Source organism: Leptinotarsa decemlineata, unplaced genomic scaffold, assembly GCF_025532065.1.
Source record: "Leptinotarsa decemlineata unplaced genomic scaffold, Ldec_3_MD MMD2_tig00026328_RagTag_RagTag, whole genome shotgun sequence".
Taxonomy (NCBI): Eukaryota; Metazoa; Arthropoda; class Insecta; order Coleoptera; family Chrysomelidae; genus Leptinotarsa; species Leptinotarsa decemlineata.
In genome coordinates, this window is record NW_027412688.1 from 36903485 (window position 1) to 36925026 (window position 21542).

Genomic DNA, 21542 nt, shown 5'->3' on the forward strand with positions numbered 1-21542 from the left:
TTTGTTTTATGAGAGAGAGGACATTGGCAGAGCAAGATCTCCAGATGATGTGGCGCTGCAGGTTTTTCCGGGTTTTCCTGCAGCTGAAAAAACAAATGCGCCACTAGAATCAATGAAGTCGCCCGGGGCGCCAATTAATTTTTGTTGTTGTTTTATAATTTCATGATTTGTATTTTACAAGAAATATGGAACATGTCGATAATTGAAACCTTCAAATCAGCTTCCAAGAAGTATTTGTCCATATTTCTTTGAGAACTACGTTGGCTAGGCCGTCACTGTCAACGGAGAGCAATATAGGTCGATGATTAACAACTGTGTTTGGCCTGAATTGGAATATGTGGACACCAACGACATGTGGTTTCAACAGGTTGGCCCTACGTGCCACACAGCTCATACTCAAAATCGTATGATTTAAACTTGTGAGGCTTTCTCTTGTAGGATTTTCTTAAGTTACAGGTGTATGCTAATAAGCCACAAACTACACAAAGCATAAATTGGTCGTTTCGGATGCGCTTTACCCAGAGGAGTTGTGTCGGACATTTGAACATTATTATATTCCACATTCCACACATAATGGCATAAATGGGCCTTCCAAACGGATAAACAATTTCGATGATATCTCACACACACTTTGTTTCATTTAAATTGAGAGATAGTAAGCGCTTAATGGAAAACCCTACACTTTTAGAAGCATGTGCCAGATAACTGTGTTAGGAATCACACGTTAAAAGATAATACCTCGTTATTCCTTATCTAGCACAAGTTTCTCAACTTCTGAGAGTTGTCGTTCGTATGGGGGCGACAGCTGATTAACGGGAAACAAATAACCAACAGATATAATAACAAATAGCTCTGCTAATTTCATGCGGAATGCTGAAGTTTATCCGTTTCACATCTATGTAATTCATTGCAAGTGACATCTTGTGACTCCCGACAGACCGGGTTCAGGGTATTCACTCCTCAACAGTGCCGAGTATGTTCAACCTCAAATACTCATAATATTTATCACCAGGTGAACCGGTATTTGACAAGGTCACTGTCGCAAGGTGGCGCTGCAAAACTCAAGGAGAACAAAAAAGGTGACAAAATGTCATTTTGTATTGAAATGTATACGAAATATTCGACATTCAAATTGAACCCATTCAATCTACTACGAGGTTTTCTCGAATTGCCAACAGACATCGATCCATCTACTGTGGCCAACTCCCAATCGATAGGTTAGTAACTACCTGTTAAGTATATGATATTTATCTGGTTTCTATTTCTTATCATTATATAAGAGGGTGAATGATACCTTTATCGCTGTTTATATATCTTATTCCACATTCCAAACTCTTGAAGGCGTCTGAAAACCTATTGTCACATACCGGTGTCTACAATTTCTAACATTTTTTCTCATTTTGTGACTTGTAGAGCGACACTAGACTTATCTGGTCTACAAAATTGAATTAGTGGAATTTGTTCATCGAAATGCGTTATTGTTGTGTGGTCAGTTTGACCAACAAACTTTTTGTCGCAATCTTAACAGATCATTTTGTAAATCCCAGACATTTCTTTCAGATTACCCATTATTTGTTGGAGGGTACGAGCAGTTTCCAAAGCCACTTTTTCATGAATTCGAATCAATCAATTGTAATTTGGATAAGCCTATATTTTTAGAATCATAAATAAGCATTGTAACTACGATCCACCACTTGAAATGATATTCTTTCTCATAATGTTTCCGATTGACGAACTGAATGACCAGTAATCGTTTGTTTTATTGTCGAGACGGGCTTATTTAGGACATATTTTACAAATTACCGGAATTTCTAACAATTTATCAGACAAGCAGCTTTCTCACAACCCATTTCTTTTTGGATATAATTACGGAGAGAAGAATTTTAATTATAGTAACAAGATATAATTATATATTATGTTCACGATATGATATGAACATTCAGCTGAAACTTGATTGAAAAAAAAGTTATCAAGTCAACAGCATGAGGAATAAGTGAAATTTAAAAAATGTGATTCGCTTCATGTAATATACTGAACTCAATAATTTGATGGAACTCAGAATATTCACAACTAATATTAATATAAATATTTGTTCTGGAATAATAAAACAAGATGTTTCACTTTTCATATTCTATTTCCCACTGACTGGAATGTCAATATAAAAAAATATATACAAAAAAAAACATTCCCGTAAAAACAATATACCACCGCTCGATGTACATACAGAGTGTATCTATAATGAATATCTTACATCTCCTCCCTTAAAAAAAAAATAAAAAGTTGTATTTCATTATTATTAAAAAAAATTTATTGATAAGTTAATCTATCTGGAGGTTTAATTAATCGTCTTGGTCTACTGCTAACTAAATTGTCACTATTTAAAGAAACAGTTGGTTGTCCGTCATTTGAACTATGTTCCTCATTTTTAATATTTTCTGTTATTGAAGACGAACGAAAATGAAATTTTTTTATTTGGTTTAAATGACGTCTCCACTGTACATTACCTAAATCTGGCACTCGTACTACATATATTGTTTTGCCAATTTTCTTTACAATTTCCGCTTTTATCCACTCTCTCGAGTTTTGTTTTCGGTAATCCCGCACTGTCACTTCTTCCCCGGGTTCGAACACCAAAAATCTCTTACCATTATGATACATTTTTTGATTATATTGTGCCACTGACACTCGATTTCTTATCTCTGTTTGATCTTTCGGTAACAAGATATCAAAACGAGTTCGCAAATCACGACCTAATAACATTTTCGCCGGACTCTCTTGGGTAGTGCAATGCGGAGTTGTTCGATAATCGAATAAAAAATTGTTCAATGCCAAGTTAATGCAAATATTCCTATTTTTGCCGAAAGCATTTCTCAGTGCATTTTTCACTGTTTTGACGGCATTTTCCGCCGCTCCGTTAGAGGAAGGATGAAAAGGAGGACTCGTGGTATGCGTAATTTGATTTTTCGACAGAAAATTTTTAAATTCTACCGAACAAAAAGTAGTACCATTATCAGTCCAAAACGGGCAAAACAAGATCTTAATATTTCAATTGTCAATTTCGAAGTAATCGAAGTCATAGGAAAAACTTCGATCCATTTACTAAAAGCATCTAAAATGATTAAGAATTGTTTACCAAGAAAAGGTCCCATAAAATCTAGATGGATCCTAGACCAAGGTTTGTTAGGAAATGGCCAATGGTGTAATTTTGCTTTATCGGGAGATTTTTTATTTATTAAGCAACTTTCGCAAGATTTACAAATTTCTTCAATTTTGTGGTCCAGGCCAGGCCACCAAAAATATAAACGAGCGAGGCTCTTCATTTTAATGATGCCCATATGGGATAAATGAAGACTTCTTAAAACATCTGCCTGTAAACTTGCTGGAATGATTACACGATTATTCCACAACAAACAATTTGATTCAATGCTTAAGTCGTTTCGAATTTTGTAATAACTTCGCAAACGTTCATCTGAATTTTGCCAAATTCCACCTTCTCTGATTTTTTTAATAACTAAAGATAAAATTTCATCCTTGGCCGTGGCTTCTGAAACTATCTTAAAGTCAATTTGAAAATGTTCATTCCCCAAAAAATATGTCACGTAATTTAACTCTACCTCCTCAACAGAGGATTCTTCTATGCTTTGAGGAAGTCTTGATAAAACATCCGCCTTGTTTTCCTCGGACTGAACTACTTCTATATTATATTGATAAGCCGATAATAAAAGTGCCCACCTGCGCAGTCTATTGGCTGCAAACTGGGGTATACTTTTATTTGGATGTAAAATATATGACAATGGCTTGTTGTCTATAACTAAGGTAAAAAATCTTCCCCATAGGAAATTATGGAATTTACATAATCCAAAAATTATCGCTAATGCTTCTTTTTCTAAGGTACAATATTTTTTTTCCCTTTCTAATAATGTTCTTGAAGCATACGCGATGACTTTTTCAACACCATCAGACATTACATGTGTTATCAATGCTCCCACCCCATAGTCACTTGCATCCGTAATAAGGCGCAAGGGTAGTTCCTGTTGATAATGTACCAAAACTGGTGCCGAAGACAAAATATTTTTTACTTTTATGAATGCAGATTCACAGTCCTCCGACCACTCCCATTTTGTTCTTTCTTTTAAGAGATTATATAATGGATGCAACAATGTTGACAAACTTCTGACAAACTTGCCATAATAGTTTATCAAACCTAAGAAAGATCTTAATGTGGTTAGGTCGGTAGGCCTAGGCGCATTCTGAATAGCAAAAATTTTTGTTTCAGATGTATGTAAACCTTCTTGATCAATATCATAGCCCAAATAGGTAATTTTTGTTTTAAAAAACTGACATTTGCCTAAAGCAAGTTTTAATCCTGCTTCTTGGAGTCTGGATAATACTAATTCTAAATGAAATAAATGTTCATGTCTGTCTTTTCCAGTAACTAAAATATCGTCCAAAAAACAAACTACACCACTAAGACCTTGCAGAAGTGTTTCTAGAATTTTCTGGAATTTTGCCGGAAGACTCGCTATTCCAAAAGGAGCACGGTTGTACCGGAACAATCCTTTATGAGTAGAAATTGTCATGAGTTCCCTGGATTTTTCATCCAAACTAACTTGTTGGTATGCATTAGAGAGATCAAGTTTAGTGAAATGCACACCACCTTGTAACTGAACAAATAAATCGTCTATTTTGGGTAACGGGTAAGAATCGACCTCAATAAACGGATTAACAGTGACTTTAAAGTCTCCACAGAGACGCACAGAACCGTCTTTTTTCAAAACAGGAACAATGGGTGTTCCCCATTCCGAAAAATCAATCGGTTGTATAACACCCAAGCTCAATAAGCGTTCTAGTTCTTTCTCCACTTTTTCTCGCATTGCAAATTTCAATGGTCGTGCTCTGAAAAATTTAGGAGGTGTAGATTCCGATTTCAATCTGATTGAAATTCTGCCTTTTTTAAAATTACCCAGTCCCGGTGAAAATAAATTATTATATTTATTCAATAAAAAATTTAAATCTTTGGGGAGGTCTACTCCTTCTAAATTATAAACTGATAGATCAAATAGATAAAAGAAATCGCGCCCCAGTAAAGGTGGACCCCCATTTTTTATTATGAAAAAATTCAAAGTGGCAAATTTTTCCTTATATGTAATATCACATGTTATGAAACCTAAAGGATATATTTTCTGACCATTATACAGACTAAATACTTTTTCTGTATTTTGAATGGATTTGCCAATGAAATTTTGTTGATAAAATGTTTCAGATATTACGCTATAACTAGCACCTGTATCTAAATTAAAAGTAAATTTTTTATTATCTATGAATAAATCAACCAGTACTGGATCAGTTTTACCATCGATATTAAATAAAGAAAATTTTTCTGATTCTAAAAAATTATTCCCGGCCGATGATTTGTTCAAAGATTTTTTATTTGGACACAATGGGGCTAGATGGCCCTTTTTATTGCAATAATGGCAATAGCAATCTCTAAAAAAACACTTATCTGATACATGATTTCGACGGCCGCAAACAGTACATTTGGAAAGTTTACTCCCTCCTGCTGCTTGAACTTTTTTTCTTCCTCCGCTGGAACTGTTGACCTCACCTGTTTGTGGCCCAGCTGACTTAGACGTGGAAGGGCGAGCATGCGCGGAATTTTTCGTTGCCTTGAAATAAATTTCCGGTTCCTTCTTTACAGCACTAAAGCAAGATGGCTTACTAGCACTTTTTGAACAAGCAATTTCCACTACCGATGAAAATGACACCGTAGCTTTTTCTTCAAACAACCTATCTTTCACATGTCCGTTTTCGTAACCTATTACAAAACGGTTCACTAACGCGTTTTCAATTTCCACAGCACCTCCGAACTCACATTTGGACACTAAACTTCGCAAACGGGCTGCCCATTCTCTTGGGGTTTCGTTTGTAATTTTCCTTGACTCGAAAAATTTTTCTCGAAAAGAAAACACCGATGCTACTGACTGAAAATGTCCATCCATCATTTTTAATATTTCCGCATAGGACTTTTTTTCGGGCTCCATAGGAATGCACATATCATACAATAACTTATAAGCCTCTTCATTTAAAAGACTCAAAAGTGTGGCACGTTTACGATCCTCTTCAATGATCGAATTTGCCGTAAAATAGTTTTGCAAACGTTTTTTATAAATCGACCAGTCCGACACTGAAGGTAAAAACTCCTGAATGTGACCGGTATACTGCATTATTTTATCTGCCATACCACCGACAGAATTCACCACTAATTTCCTCGTCGCCACTGTATATATTTTTATATTGACATTCCAGTCAGTGGAAAATAGAATATGAAAAGTGAAAAAAAAAAAAAAAAAAAAAAAAAAAAAAAAAAAAAAAAAAAAAAACATTCCCGTAAAAACAATATACCACCGCTCGATGTACATACAGAGTGTATCTATAATGAATATCTTACACTTCATTTTTTACATAGTCCTCTATAAATGTGACTGGAACTTACAAAAAATGGTGTTCTCTCGTTCAAAGAATTTCCTTTATTTGATATTCGATATTTATGCCAAGGATGTTAGTTAATCATTCGAATTGTTAAAAGCCCAATAATTCTATTTGAAAAAAGTTCAGCTACTTCATCAAAGATGGATTCAAAGGTCTGTCAAAAAAATTAAGTAAATTTTCATTTCAACTTTTTTTGACCAGACCTCGTGTTTGACAAAAAAACGAATTTCTGTTTTTGATCCGATTCAATTTTTATGATCGACTATGACTATAAAATGGTTGCGTCTATAGTTCCTGCAGTCCACGGCAACAGTTGCTCGTTGTTTTAACGTCAGAATGGCAATTCTTCAAACCCTCATTCACTTACGAATTCAAAAAATGATGGCCAACAATCAAAAAGAATTCGAAAATCCAGTTATTTTCCAAGATGGTGCACGCCAACATTTTTAGGCCTGTGTTTCGATGATTTTCCAGATCTTGTTTTTTCATTCCAAGATTATAGGGCTCATTATTATTTTCATCATTTTGTATTATTTTTTTAATAATTTATTATTTATTTACGATACTTTGCACTATTTTGTATTGTTTTTGTATTTTTTTTGTTATTGTGGAAGGTCAGGTTCAAAATCAGCTATAATAGCTATGCGTTCCTTGTAGATGAACACCTCCATAGCTGGTCGATGCACTCCAGCAGGTCGATCACGACCAGCGTGAACACAGCAGAATTATACGCTATATACCAATATTTACTATTATGTGAATTTGCACGAAACGAAACTCATTTCCTAATTTTTACCGACTCGTTGAGTTCCATAAGATCCTTTCAAAATAAATGTACTCTTGACCCCCCTTGTAAGAATTTTTCTTGCCGGAATTCATATTATGAAGGAAAGCGGCAGAACTGTCATCTTCATGTGGCATTAAGAACAACGAGGATGTGGAGAAGGCAGTTAGAATGGTTGCTAACTCCAATGAACATGAAGATGTAACACTCCACCTAGAAGAACTGAAGAATTATAATAAAATCAAAGAAGAATTTGACTGGCAGACTCTTTGGAATGAAACTGACGTGAAATGAAATGCTCAAAACCAGGTGTTAATAAGCGAATCTCACCATTGAAGTTGACTAGAAAAGAACAAGTTGTTCTGACACGTCTGCGAATCGACCATACAAAAATGACACACCTTTACTTGCTCCTAGGGGGGACAACAACCTCTATGTATTACATTCTCAACAGTACTAACAGTACACCATATATTTGTAGAATGTCCAGAATATGAAGAAACCAGGAGACAACATAACTAGGGCAGTGACAGAAATTCTATGTGATAATAGACGAGCGTTGAGCAACCTGATGGCATTTTTGAAAGCCGCAGATATAATGGATGGAATTTGAAGAACAAATAGCAAGTACGCGGCTAGTAACCTAGCAGTTGATGCCGCAAAAAAATAGCTGAACCTCTCCCATTTATTATACTTTGCTCCATTATATTTTTTTATCGTTTATTTCTCAGTATGATGAATAAGACCTATTATTATTATTATTACTTGTTTCACAGCTAGTATTCAGAAAATACTACTGTGCGAGAGTGTAGGGAGCGGTCAATGTTTTGAAATATTCATTTCATCAACAGCAGGTTCATCAATGATACACCCTGTATGAAACCAAGAATAATGTGAGTTCCCCCATCGAATCCGAAATGCATCCATTACTGCAAAGAACCGTCATTTTCGACGGATCGTTGAAACGAAACTACATTAGAGTGCACATTAAAAAAAGAGTACTTTCATCTTCTATCTGTAATCTACGTCTCGCAAATTATATACACCTTTCCGTCGTTACAATCATCGGTTGTTTACTATCACTTCTCGAAAGTACAAAAAAAAACAATCGGACAATCACCGAACAGTACTCAACAATAGCGGTGCTACCTCCGCAGGGGTAAAGAACTTCCTTGACATACCAACACACGCCTGGATGATTCATGTGCATTATTAAGGCTTCTGACGACGTTATATGCTCGTTATAGATGGTATCGTGATGGTTTCTATACATCATTATGATGCTTTATTACTTGTCTCATTTGTCAACAGGAAATAGCTGTGTGCAAAATGCGTAGAAATCCCTGTGTTGTCTCTTAGGCGCTCATGCGAATATATTTTTTTGACAAAACACACTTTTGAATTTACAAGAAAAGCATTGAACCATACATTCAAAGAGTATTTGCTGAGCATTCAGTAAATCTAACTTAGCACCTGAACCGCCCACTATTTCGGTAGGTACTTTTCTCTTGACCTAATTTTTACTTTCATCTTTTGACTATTTTCTACTATTCTTCTTTTCTATTTCTCCCTATTTCGAATGAAATCTGTTGACAAGCAATCACCTATATTGTTAATCAAAACTTTGGAACTGGTCGAAGAACAGAAACTGTGCACACCTGTTATCTGTACCGGATTGACATTTACCTACAATGAAAATGTTATGTATTATCTCATGTATTATTACCTTATTTTATATACCCAGTTACCACATTGCCTTCCTGACATTTTGATGTTACATATTTGTGTAGCAGAGACAAAGAAGAAGAAGAAGAACTTTATTTCCAGATAGGCAAGCCTAATATAAACATAATTAATGTACTTTATCTAAACATAATACATAAAAATCAAAATAAATTAGTCTATTATAACCAAATTACAGAAAATCACAAAAAATTAAAAAAACTATTTCACACATATTCTACAGTGTGACCCATTTTTAATGGAAACACCCCCCTAAAATTTGAAGTTGTAAACCAATTTTAATATTTTTTTTTAAATATCACGTACCAAAAGGTCTACCTTGAGACAAAATTTGAAATGTATATTATAGTTTCAGGGCATATTAAGATATTTTTCTTAGTTGAAAATCGGGATTTTTTATTAGCGATTTTTTTATTGAAAAAATCACTACGCCACTGGATTCAAAGTGTCTCTAAACAGGTGTGACCAAAATTTCAAGAAAAAATATTCATTATTAACAAAGTTATGACAACTCAAAAATTCGAAAACTCACACAGCTAACAGTCACAAAAAACACCCTATATCAACAGATGTAGCAATGAGAATATTTTTTTATGATTTCAACAGTGCCGCCAGATGAAAAAAAAATAGCGTAAATATTTTTAATGAAAATAACGGAATTACATTCAAGTTTTCACGCAAATTAACTAAAACTAAGACGTAATATTTCAATTCAAATCTTAGTTGCCATGGAAATGATATTACAGTTTGACACTTGTGAAACCTTTAAGTGTACTATTGTCAACAATATTCACCTTACAGTTCTTCGAATTATTTTGTGTCATGGCTGCAAGATTGAGCGTAAGAGAGAAAATTGAAATTGTACGCCTTTCGGGAGATGACGTTAGAAGTGCTAGAGAGGTTTGTAGAGTATTTAATGAGAGACATCCAGATCGTCCTCGTATTAGCTGCGGTACGGTAAATAAAATAAATAAAATATTCAATGAAACTGGTGCAGTATCAAAAATGATGGTTAAAAGTAATCCTGTACAAAGACGAAACAGGAATAACAGGAATGATCAAATCATTTTAGATTATTTCTGAAATAATCCTAATGCCAGTATAAGGAATGCCACTTTAGATTTGAATATTCCACGAGAAACTATTCGGAGATGTCTCAAGGCGAAGAATATTAAACCTTTCAAGCCAAAATTTTTACACACACTTCAAGAAAGCGACGAAGCAAGACGCCTGGATCATGGTTTATGGGCCCAAGGGGAATATTTAAACAATAGAAATTGTTGTCACAGAATTGTCGCCATTGGGCAGCGGATAATCCTAACTGGGTAATAAACTGTAAAAGCCAGTATTCCCAAAAAATCAACGTCTGGTGTGGGATATTGAACGAACGAATTATTGGTCCTTTCTTTTTTGAGGAAAACATTAATGCGCAGAGGTTTCTAGAATTTTTAAACAAGGAGTTTTGGGATGCTATTCACGAGCTGCCAATCAATGAACGATCAAATTAAATTTTCCAGTTAGATGGGTGTTCAGTTCATTATGCCAGAGCTGTGAGGCAATGGTTTAACGAACATTTTCCAAACCGATGGATAGGCCGTGGTAGTCCGTTTATAGAGTGGCCACCCAGATCTCCAGAACTCACAGTTTTGGACTTTTTTCTCTGGGGACTTCTCACACAAAAAGTTTACAAAAACCACTCAAGAGATAGAAATGAACTTTGTGCAGGAATTCGACAGGTATGTGCAGATATTAGCCCTCAAGAACTAACGAACGTAATCAGAAACATTCGTAAGCGCTACTACACATGTATCGAAATACGTGGTGGATTAGTAGAATATGAGTTAGAATAAATTGTTGCACTGAATCGAAACATTTCAATAATTAGTTATTAGTTACGTTTATTGAATTTTTTTGCTTGATTGTTAGTTGAATTGTGTGAATGTAATTCCGTTATTTTCATTAAAAATATTTACGCTATTTGTTTTTTTATCTGGCGGCACTTTATTGTTGAAATCATAAAAAAAATGATATATTGTGACTGTTAGCTGTGTGAGTTTTCGAATTTTTGAGTTGTTATAACTTTGTTAATAATGAATATATTTTCATGAAATTTTGGTCACACCTATTTAGAGGCACTATGAATCCAGTAGCGTAGTGATTTTTTCAACAAAAAAATCGCTAAAAAAATCCCGATTTTCAACTAAGAAAAAATATCGTAGTATGCCCTGAAACTTTAAGAAACATTTCAAATTTTGTCCCAAGGTAGACCTTTTAGTACTTGACATTTGAAAAAAAAATTATCAACATCGATTTACAACTTAAAATTTTAGGGGGGTGTTTCCATTAAAAATGGGTCACACTGTATATAGGATACACGTTTACATATTTACTTATATATTCATTCAAAACAAAATCTTAGTTATTATTATATTTTAAATATAAATTAGCTTTAATTCAGTTCTTCGTTATGAATGTTGCCAAGTCCCTTTTGAATAGACAGAGAAGAATATTTTTTATATTATTTGGCAGTTTATTAAAAGTGTCCAGATCTTTTAAAAATAACGAGCTCATACTGCTACGTGAATTTGTCCTTGGGATGTGAAAATTGGTGTTCAATCTAGTATCATGATGATGTACTTCAGTATTTGTGATTAAAAGGTTTACAAGTATGTTGGTTGCCATTTATGGATGAATGGGTACGAATTTGGGACGATAACAATCCACATGAGATTCAAGAGCGTCCAATGTATCCCGAAAAAGTTACTGTTCTGAATTTTAAATAAAAAAAATGTATTGCGATTCAGGATGCTGATTCGATTGGCACTGTAGGTACCAAAAAAACCATGGGAGATGATAGGTGACATAGCAGTCAGTTCTTGTCGTCCTTTCTATTCCATTTCGATATCATTAAAAAATGTGCTTACGCAAATAGAAAGGAAGGCAAATTCCAACCGAACGAGAACATCTTTCAATAAATCACAAATCAATATACATATTCCCAATACTGACAAATAAAGTTCGAATGTAAAAGTTAAGTGTTATGTGTTTGGTCCGCCTGTAAATGAGATTAATGGAGTTTATTGATAGATGTGAGATAAAAATTAAGTTTCACCTGTTTACTACATACCTTTGATGAGTAATTTTCTCACGCGTTATGGTGTGGTTTTAGGTGATCAAGAATGTTACGAGTATGTTTCAAAACCACTTTTAGTGACAGGTATAAATCACGGATTTTTCCAAGATGTATTCACATATACAGGGCGAATATGGAAAAATGGAACAACTCATTAATTATTTGGAAGTTTAAAAATTTTGTAGTGAATATGTTTCATATAATTTAAGAAGAGGTCAAGAGCTTTCTAGCAGAATACTTTGGTCCATTTTTGGGGAGGGGGACTAGAACCCCAAAATATTCGATGATTTTTCAAAGATTTAAATAGAATCAAAAAAACTTCATAAAAATGAAATTACAGCAGTCAAAGTATCGATTTTGTCAATTGAACTCAAGTGAATATTCACGAAATTATATTTTTTGTCAAAAGGCAACTTCTATATATACGTGAATGTTCAAATTTCGCGGGCTATGTACAATCGATTAGCGATTTTTTTTATATTGGTACACTCATCTGAGACACAGCTGTTCAGCATGTTTAGTTTGTTCGTTTGTTGGTGAGTGGCATAAAAGTTAAAAGTGTTCTGCGTGTTTGGCAATTTTCTGCTATAAAAAAATGGATCAAACAATTTGCATCAAATTTGGTATAAAAATGAAACTAAAGTGCTCAAAAATGTTGACAGTGGCATACGGTGATAGTACCCTGAGTCAGAAAAATATTTACAAGTGGTCTACAACTGGAAGATCCCAGAAGAGCCAAGCCCGAAATAGCTCGCCAAGTGCGATCAAATGTCAAGGTTCTGTCTGTAGAGTAGGGAGGGTGAGTGTAAGCCCACGCACTTAGGCCACATGTGACCCATTTTACATCCTCCCGAGGAGTTGTCCTCCTAGGTCATCGTCCATCCTGTCCTTTCCAGGAAGGTGGACAGGTCGCTGGGAGACATCTCCTTTATATCGGCAGGTGTAGGCCAAGACTCATCGAACACACACTCTCTTATTGGCGATAACTCCAGGCACTCGTTTAGGACATGCCTGACAGTTTCATCTTTCTGTTCACACATCCTGCATAGAGGTGTGTCCACTAGCCCCATGTTATGGAGGTGTTTCCTTGGTTGACAGTGGCCAGTCAGAAATCCTACTGTTAAGCGTAGATTTTACCTGGTCATCGCCAGATATTTTTTCGGCGCCAGCTATCCAGGGTCACCCGAGGTGATCCTGGATGCAAAATTGCATCCTTTGATTCTATCCCATCTCTTTAGGGATTGAGCATGGGTATAACATTTGGCCAGTTCCGCAATTGTCGAAGTCATAAGGCCGTAGGTGCCACTAGGTCCTAAAATTCTTAATCCAGCCGCTTCCTTGGCTAAAGAGTCGGCAATGCGATTACCTTAACTCCTGTCGTGCCCTTTAACCCACTTCAGGATAATGTTATTATCTACCGAGGCTTTGGCTAAATCTTGGTGACATTCTAGTACTAGCCCTGAGGTTACACGTTGTCTGTTCAAGGCTAATAGGGCTCGTCTGCTGTCAGTGCAGATTGTTATCTTTTTGCCAGAAAATCCTTTCCTGGTTATTTCTTTTGTGGCGATTGAGATACCAGCTAGTTCTGTTTGGATCACGCCACCTTCCCCACCTAATCCTTAGGCTTAGTGATCTGTTGTACGCTCCACATCCTGAGCCTTCTTTGGTTTTTGAGCCGTCTGTATATATGCGTATTGCATTTGTAGCATCTGACTCTATGTTCTGTTTTATTTGTATTTTGTAGGATTTATTAAACACAAACCTGGATGTTCGATAAGGACTGTAGTTACCATGTGGGGCGGGTGTTAGATATTTAAAAAGAGAAGATAATTCGGAAAATTAATAATGGAAGACACCAACCTTAATTTGGTTCCGGAAGATCTCCTTGCCTTCAGATTTCGCTTCCTAATATTTGTTCGTGGGGTACCCCGGTGGCGATCTTGAAGGATGCTGTTTTGGTGATAGATAATGATAATTTTTTCACCATACATTTAGCGGAACACATGTTTTTTGCGGAACACACTTTTTTTCCGAGCTCACCTCTTGCTTGTCTGTCCTTTATATTTTACGACGGTAAAATATGGTACCATGGTCACACCATGGTCACCCCACTAGGGGGAATTCTAATTTATATGTACCACGTTTGAACTTTACACGATCCATGAACTCCTTATTCCATAAAGGACTATTGGACTACAATAACCTCCCGCTTGAGATAAAACAAAGTGAATATATTATGAAATTAAAAAAAGGACTTACTAGTCATTTGAAGATACAACATCCACATTAACATTGATGTTATAATAACATATATATCTAGTATTTGTAATTTACATTGTTATTTTTTTATTTATTGAATGCTTGGATAATTCCGAGCATACACATTTTAATGTTATGGAGTTGGACTGTGACTTTATCTATCCAATTTTAAAACTGTTTTTGTATATTAGGATGACTATTTGAAATAAATATATTATTATTATTATATCTGTGACGTCCGCGCGTGCGCATAAGGCCGGTGTCATCAATGATCAAATGTTAGCAATAATAATAATGATAATCATACCTGAACCCACCTACAATAACAGGTGAATACCGAACACTGCGTTCAATTGCATCACCGATTGCCTGTAGCAGACGTTGCGCAGTAAGCGCTTCCCGCCATAGGCCCAGCCTCAATTCGCCCATTCCTACTTCGAGGTTTACACCAGCCGTGCGCAATCGTACCATGGCCATTAACGCAACCTCCTTAACGTACATGTCCAGAGGGGTCAGGCCCATGTCAAGGTTTTGCTCACTGTTTTCTTCGATTACCGCGGCATAGCGCATAAGAAATTTTTGCCGCATTGTCGAGCGGTCAATAAGGAGTATTATCTTGAAGTTATGCGCCGCTTGCGAGGAGCATTACGAAGAAAACAATTTATGGCTTTTGCATCACGATAATTCACCTGTTCACTCCGTAATCATGCCTCAGTCACCGTATTCACCAGATTTGCCCCCCTGCGACTTTTTCCTGTTCCCAATATTGAAGAGACCCATGAAAGGAAGACGTTTTGCGATGATTGAAAAAAGCTCGATGACATACAAAAAAGTGCATATCGCAACTGCTTCGACGATTGAAAAAAAGCTAGCACAAACGTATTACATCTGGGGGACTACTTTGAGAGGAGACATAATAAAAATTGATGAATGAATAAATATTTTTTGAGAAAAATGAAAGTTTAGCTCATTTCTTGAGCAGACCACAGTTTCAGCTGTTTAGCATAAAAGTTGAGAATGTTTCGCGTGTTTGCGAATTTATTTTTCACGAAAAGAATAGATCAAAAAATTCACATCAAATTTTGTGTAAAAAAAGGAATTAAGCGCTCAAAAACACTCGAATGCTGACAGTGACATACGGTGACTGTACTCTGTACATTGTGTCTATTTGTCTTCTTTCGAATACTAAATCGCAATTCATTTCAACTTCTCCATCCGTACTAATAGAATATAAGTAATAGAAGCATCCATAAATAATGGTAATTTAATTAAATTAATGCGTCATCGATAATTCAAACTTGACGTTTTTAACCGCCTTGTAGTTTTTCTAGAGCAGATCTCCTTGAGGCGGAACGGCCGAATATCACCCAAACTTTTACTTTCATATTAAGTTATGATGCTCCTTTTATGAATTATTAACCCACAGACTAAATGACACACTAGAAATGTGGAGAAATTTTGTCTGCCGTTACTTTGTAAAAGACGAGGTGGACCTGAGAGTTGCAAAATGAAAATGAAATGTTATTCATTTCATTGAAAATTCTCTGGCCTTTGAAAAGTACAGCTTGCAAAAATTTCACAAGTTATAAACAATCAAGCGAAAAAATAGGGTTCGGTTTTTTGCAAATATCTCATAGATTATTTGACATTTTCAAATTTGAAAAAAAAATCAAAATGAGGAGGAAATTCCTCAGGAAAGCTGAAATTATTGATAAAAAGTTATATGAGTGTTATAGTCATATTTATTTTTTTATGAACAATTGCTATCAAGAAATAAATGATCGAGTGAGAGTTTGAATTTTGGGCTGAATTTGTTCTTTAATTAATAGATAATGAATAAAGTCCCGAGTTTTTCAACGTATCTCATCGTATTTAATCGTGCCGCTTGCAAAAATTGCAAAATTTGTAAACAATTAACTGAATGAAATTGGGTTTGATTTTTTGCGAATATCTCAAAAACTGTTTGACATTTTTCAAATTTGAGAATACTCAAAAAAGAGGAGGAAATTTACCAGAAAAAGTCCCTCCTCCCGGAAAGTAGGACCAATATTCATAATTTACCCAGAGGGTTGAAAATACGTGAAAAATCGGGTACTCTGTAATGGAAAAATATTATTTCAAATTGATAAATATCAAAATAAGGTATTGAAAAAATTCATGTACCTCCTGGATAAATAAATGAACAACATTTCGCAGTTGATTATTGCAAGTGCGATAATTGAATAACGAGTCTAAGATTTTTTTGGGTTATTCTTCTAAGGTTTCAGAATAGATTCCCGTTGGAAAAATAAAAAAAAAGTTTTTTTTAATCTGTTATCAATAATTTACTTAGGTTCAAAATTGAAAAAACTTCATTATTCATAGGGAACAACTTTTCTTTAACAAATGCGATTATTAAACAATTGCGTTGTTTATAAAATAACTTTTTTTTGAAAACGTAATCTTTTATGCAAACTATAATTTACAAAAATAGTTAAAAAATGGATTTATTGGTCAAACATTTTTTGTTTGTTTTCATTTAAATTGTCATTGTTATAAACGATTTTTCTATATATTTTTTTCTCTTTCTTCACAATGTAACAAAAACAATCATTTATTATTTCTTGAAAAACAAAATTTATTTATATTTTATATCAACTTTTCAAAATTCTGATCTTTACTCCATCACTCTCATCTGGTTTTTTATGTTTATACTCATTATATTTTATAAACTAATTGAGATACGATTAAAAAACTCAGGACTGATTTATTCTCGATTAATTAAAAAAACAAATTCAGCACCAAATTCAAACTCTTATCCAATTATTTATTCCATTTTATAGCATAAGTTTACAAAAGAATCAATTTTTTTTTCAATTTTCATGTTTCAGCTTATCAATTTTACTTCAAATCTATTACCTATTTTATGAATAATGAATAGAAATAAGTTAACAAGAAAATTTTTCCTCGAGTTTATTAGCCTAAGCATCTTACAAACTAAAAATGAACTAGAAATTGTGTTTTTCTATTAATGATTGTTTACATTCATTAAAGGTTTTTTCAATTACAGTTCATATTACTGGCTTGTCTGAGATGGTGGCTCATAATCTTTAGTATTATCTTGTTCTTCATTTATTTCAGCGTCTAAATGATAATGAAAATGACAGTGCAAAAAATGGACAGTTCATTATTGATGAATTACTATATGAATTGAAATTATTGATGACTATACGTCGGATAAAAAGTTATATGAGTGATAAAATCATATTTATTACAGTTATAAAAACTGAAAAAAAATCCTGAATTATCTTCTCTAAACAAATAGAATGAATAATTGGGTCAGAGTTTGAATTTTGAGCTAAATTTGTTCTTTGATCAATAAATAATAAATGAGTCCTATGTTTTTCATCATATCTCAATTAGTTCATAAGTTATAATAAGTTTAAACATAAAAAACCAAGTGAGAAAGGTGGAGTAAAGGAGAAAAAAAATTAAATTGTGTAGAAACAGATAAAAAATATATGAATAATAAATTTAATTGTTTATAACGAATGAAAATAATTGTTTTAGTTATCAAAGAGCAAAATAAATGATGATAAAAAATGGTTCCTCATTATTAATTACAAATGGTAGAAAAAATTGTTAACTAACAAATCCCTTTCAATGAAAATTTCAATAGAAAATCAAACCAATCAAAATCCCAATATATATTCAATCCGTCGTATTACAATTTCAATTTATAAATAATAGAATTTAGGATACTTTTTCCATTTGAGTGCTTCAAACTATTTGTATTCCATGCACTACAAACCTGCATACACCGCGAATTATTGCATATTCAAACCACTCGAATAAATAATTTCTTCTGAATATTCATCGTTACGTAACGAAGAATGTCTAGAGAAAGAAATGAAAGGAAGTAACTATTTACCACAGTTCAGTACGTCCATAATTAGTTAATTTTTCTAATCTTGATCTTGATGCATCAATAACAGAGCGGATGTTATCGAAAGTTTTTCACACCACATGAGCATCAGTAAATCATATAACCGTAACCTTCGAATGTAATTTCAAATGGTCTTGTAAGAAATTTACTCTTCCAAAAGATAATGAGGTTATGGGAACAGAGAGACCGTAGATAATTTTTCCAGGAAAATAGCGACAAGTCTTAGATTTGTGTGAATTTTGTTTGTAGAGGATTTTCCATTAAGTAGGTACTTTTTATTTTCAAATTCAAATAAAACGAAGTGTGTGTTAGATATCATCGAAATTTTTTATTCGTTTGAAAGATTTATTAATGCTATTATGTCTGTCACGGCTTCTTTTATTTATGTCATAAGTTAAAAAGAATACATATACAGTGTCACCATTAAAGTGCGCACCATATGGGAAACTTTTTTTTCGGAAAGTTTCAATGAATTTTAACTTCGTCACTTGTTTGTGCTTTAAATTTAACTTAAAATGATGCGGCCAACTGCGACCCACTGACGTTCAGTGTTTGTCATATTCAACTCTAGTAATTTTATTAATACTTATTGCAGTTTTTGAGTTGTGTCTGCTATTTCAAAATTGAAGGTACTGACGTTTGTTTAAGAAAATAGCCAAGTGATTGAAACTTAGCACCAGTCATGTTAAAATGTTTATAGCAAATTTTTAATTTCTCTCTAAAAATGTCCGTATAAGTAAAAATGTTTCAGAAAAGTTGAACTCCATGATGAGTTTGTTATGTATACATGAATTGATGACAATTAAGCGAACTTGTTTTTTAAAATACAGGGGATATCTGTCAAAAATAAGCAAAACGTTAACTTTATCCTAGTTGCATAAAATTTGGCATATGGATATAAAATTGTCGTAGACACAACTTTTTCAAGTAACTTTTTGTTGAATTCGATCAAGAAATGCACTTTTTCAATTAAAAAAAAAAAAGTTGAATTTGACAAACACTGAACGTCAGTGGGTCGCAGTTGGCCGCATCATTTTAAGTTAAATTTGAAGCACAAACAAGTGCCGAAGTTAAACTTCATTGAAACTTTTCGAAAAAAAAGTTTCCCATATGGTGCGCACTTTAATGGTGACACTGTAGAATTAGCTGAAGTAAAAAGACCTGATTTCAGAGATGGAACAGTAAAAAATGTCAAGCTGACAACTTGCTGAATTCCATTTGACACACATGTTCTGCAGAGGTTAACGTTTCAGAATATTTTAACGTGGTGTTGGTAGATAAAAAGGATTATCCACTCTAGGTACATTGAAATTGAGTTTTTGTAGAACATGTGGGTCAATAATTAAATTATTATCAGTTCAAAAAGAAAAATTGTGGAGTAACAATCACGACGGCAACTCAAGCTATTCATAGTGTGTCTAGCTAATACTGCATCATGGGGAAATCCAACTGATATAGATATTGTCCGATCTATAGGAGTAGAGCGCATCTGAAATGTTAAATTTTTCATGACTATCGCATAAATCAGGCTGAATTTGACCGATGACATTGCTTTAAGGACCGCTATGGTTTGATTTGTTTTTACTATTTGAGTTTTACTACGGGTATTATAGCGGTGTTCTGTTTGTTGCAAAATATGTTTATTTTTGAGGGTATATATGATCATCTCATGCACATATTTTTGGCTAATATCTAGAATTCTTGTTTCTTTGAATGAATCATTTGTTGGGTATGTATTTGTTTCATAATGAATTATTTTTAATATATTCTCTTGGAGAACTTCTAGTTTTTTCAGGTGTACAGATGCTTCTGCGCCCCAGAAAAGGAACCCATACTGTAAACGTGACTCAACCAGTGCATTATATAGTATCTTTTGGCGAGTAATGTCTAGAATGTTCATCAGATACTTGAATTTGAATAATAAGGGATTACCCGTAACTTTGCCTAAACCTATCGTCTAGAGACAACAATGATGAATGCATGGACATATGAACCGAAACAATTTTGACAGTTAAGACTATACATTAACTGTCAATGCTTCAAATCAAGGACAAGAATTTTCAAAGAAACCAAATCTAACCTCACCTGCACCTTTAATCATTAGTGAAACTAGAACTTCAATATTAACAGAACAAAAGGAAAAAAAATCCGATGATTTTTAAATGTGCTCGAGGCATTGAATGTTTCAACGTGAGTCCAGCTTAATATCTGTTTGATCAACGTCTACGGCTGCCGAAAGTGAAAAGTACTTACACCCGAGGTCAGGTGCACGTTCCAAGCAATCGCTTCTCCTCTTGAACCATCATCCGGTTTATTTTCAGCCGTAGAAACTAGTCCGATTTTTTATGCAAGTCGACGGGCTCGTTCTTGTACATTAGGATGGTCGATGCTCAGGTCGTACTTTCGCAAGTCAATGGACATGTTACGACGAAGATATAATTAAATAACGACAGAAATTCAATGTTTATCTATTTGAATTGAATTTTAATCGATGATGAGCAGATGTGCTGGTTTGTTCATTTACAGCAATGCATGTAATACTTGAAATCGATTCTAACTATGTCATAATTTGAAAATGACCTTTTGTTGACTTTTACCGGTTTATTTTTTTTACTTCCTACTTAGAAGCTGCATGACTTTGCGATTTTTTCTTGCCGTTTCAGTACTTTTGAACTAAATTCAGTACTTTTGGAATATCGAAAAACTCTTCGTACGCCGTTTAATGTTGAAGTTATTTTTCACCATGTTGTTTATCAGATCAGTCTAACTAATCATATCACATTGTCACCGTTTAATATGCATGGCATATGTGTTATTTTCCTTGCATGAAATTCAATAAGGAACATGGATTGTACATGAATGTGTGAGTAACTACTTTTTTGAAAGTACCATCCCATTGTTACCAACATTCCGAATATTCCTCTCAACGATACTAATGACTCTCTCCGATAACCAATCTCGAGTAATAACACCGCTAATATCCTCAATAAAGACACAAGACCCTCAATTGTTCGTCCGCCTAGGAAATACATATATCTGGAAACAAAGACGTCATTTACTCCAGCAACAATAGCAATTATTAGAGGTAAAGACGGCGATGCAATTCTATTGTTTCGATATTCATTTTTTGTCTCGTAACATCTCGACGTTTTACTCACGTTGTTAAACGGAACAGACGTTTTAACTTATTCGACCACTTAATATCAATT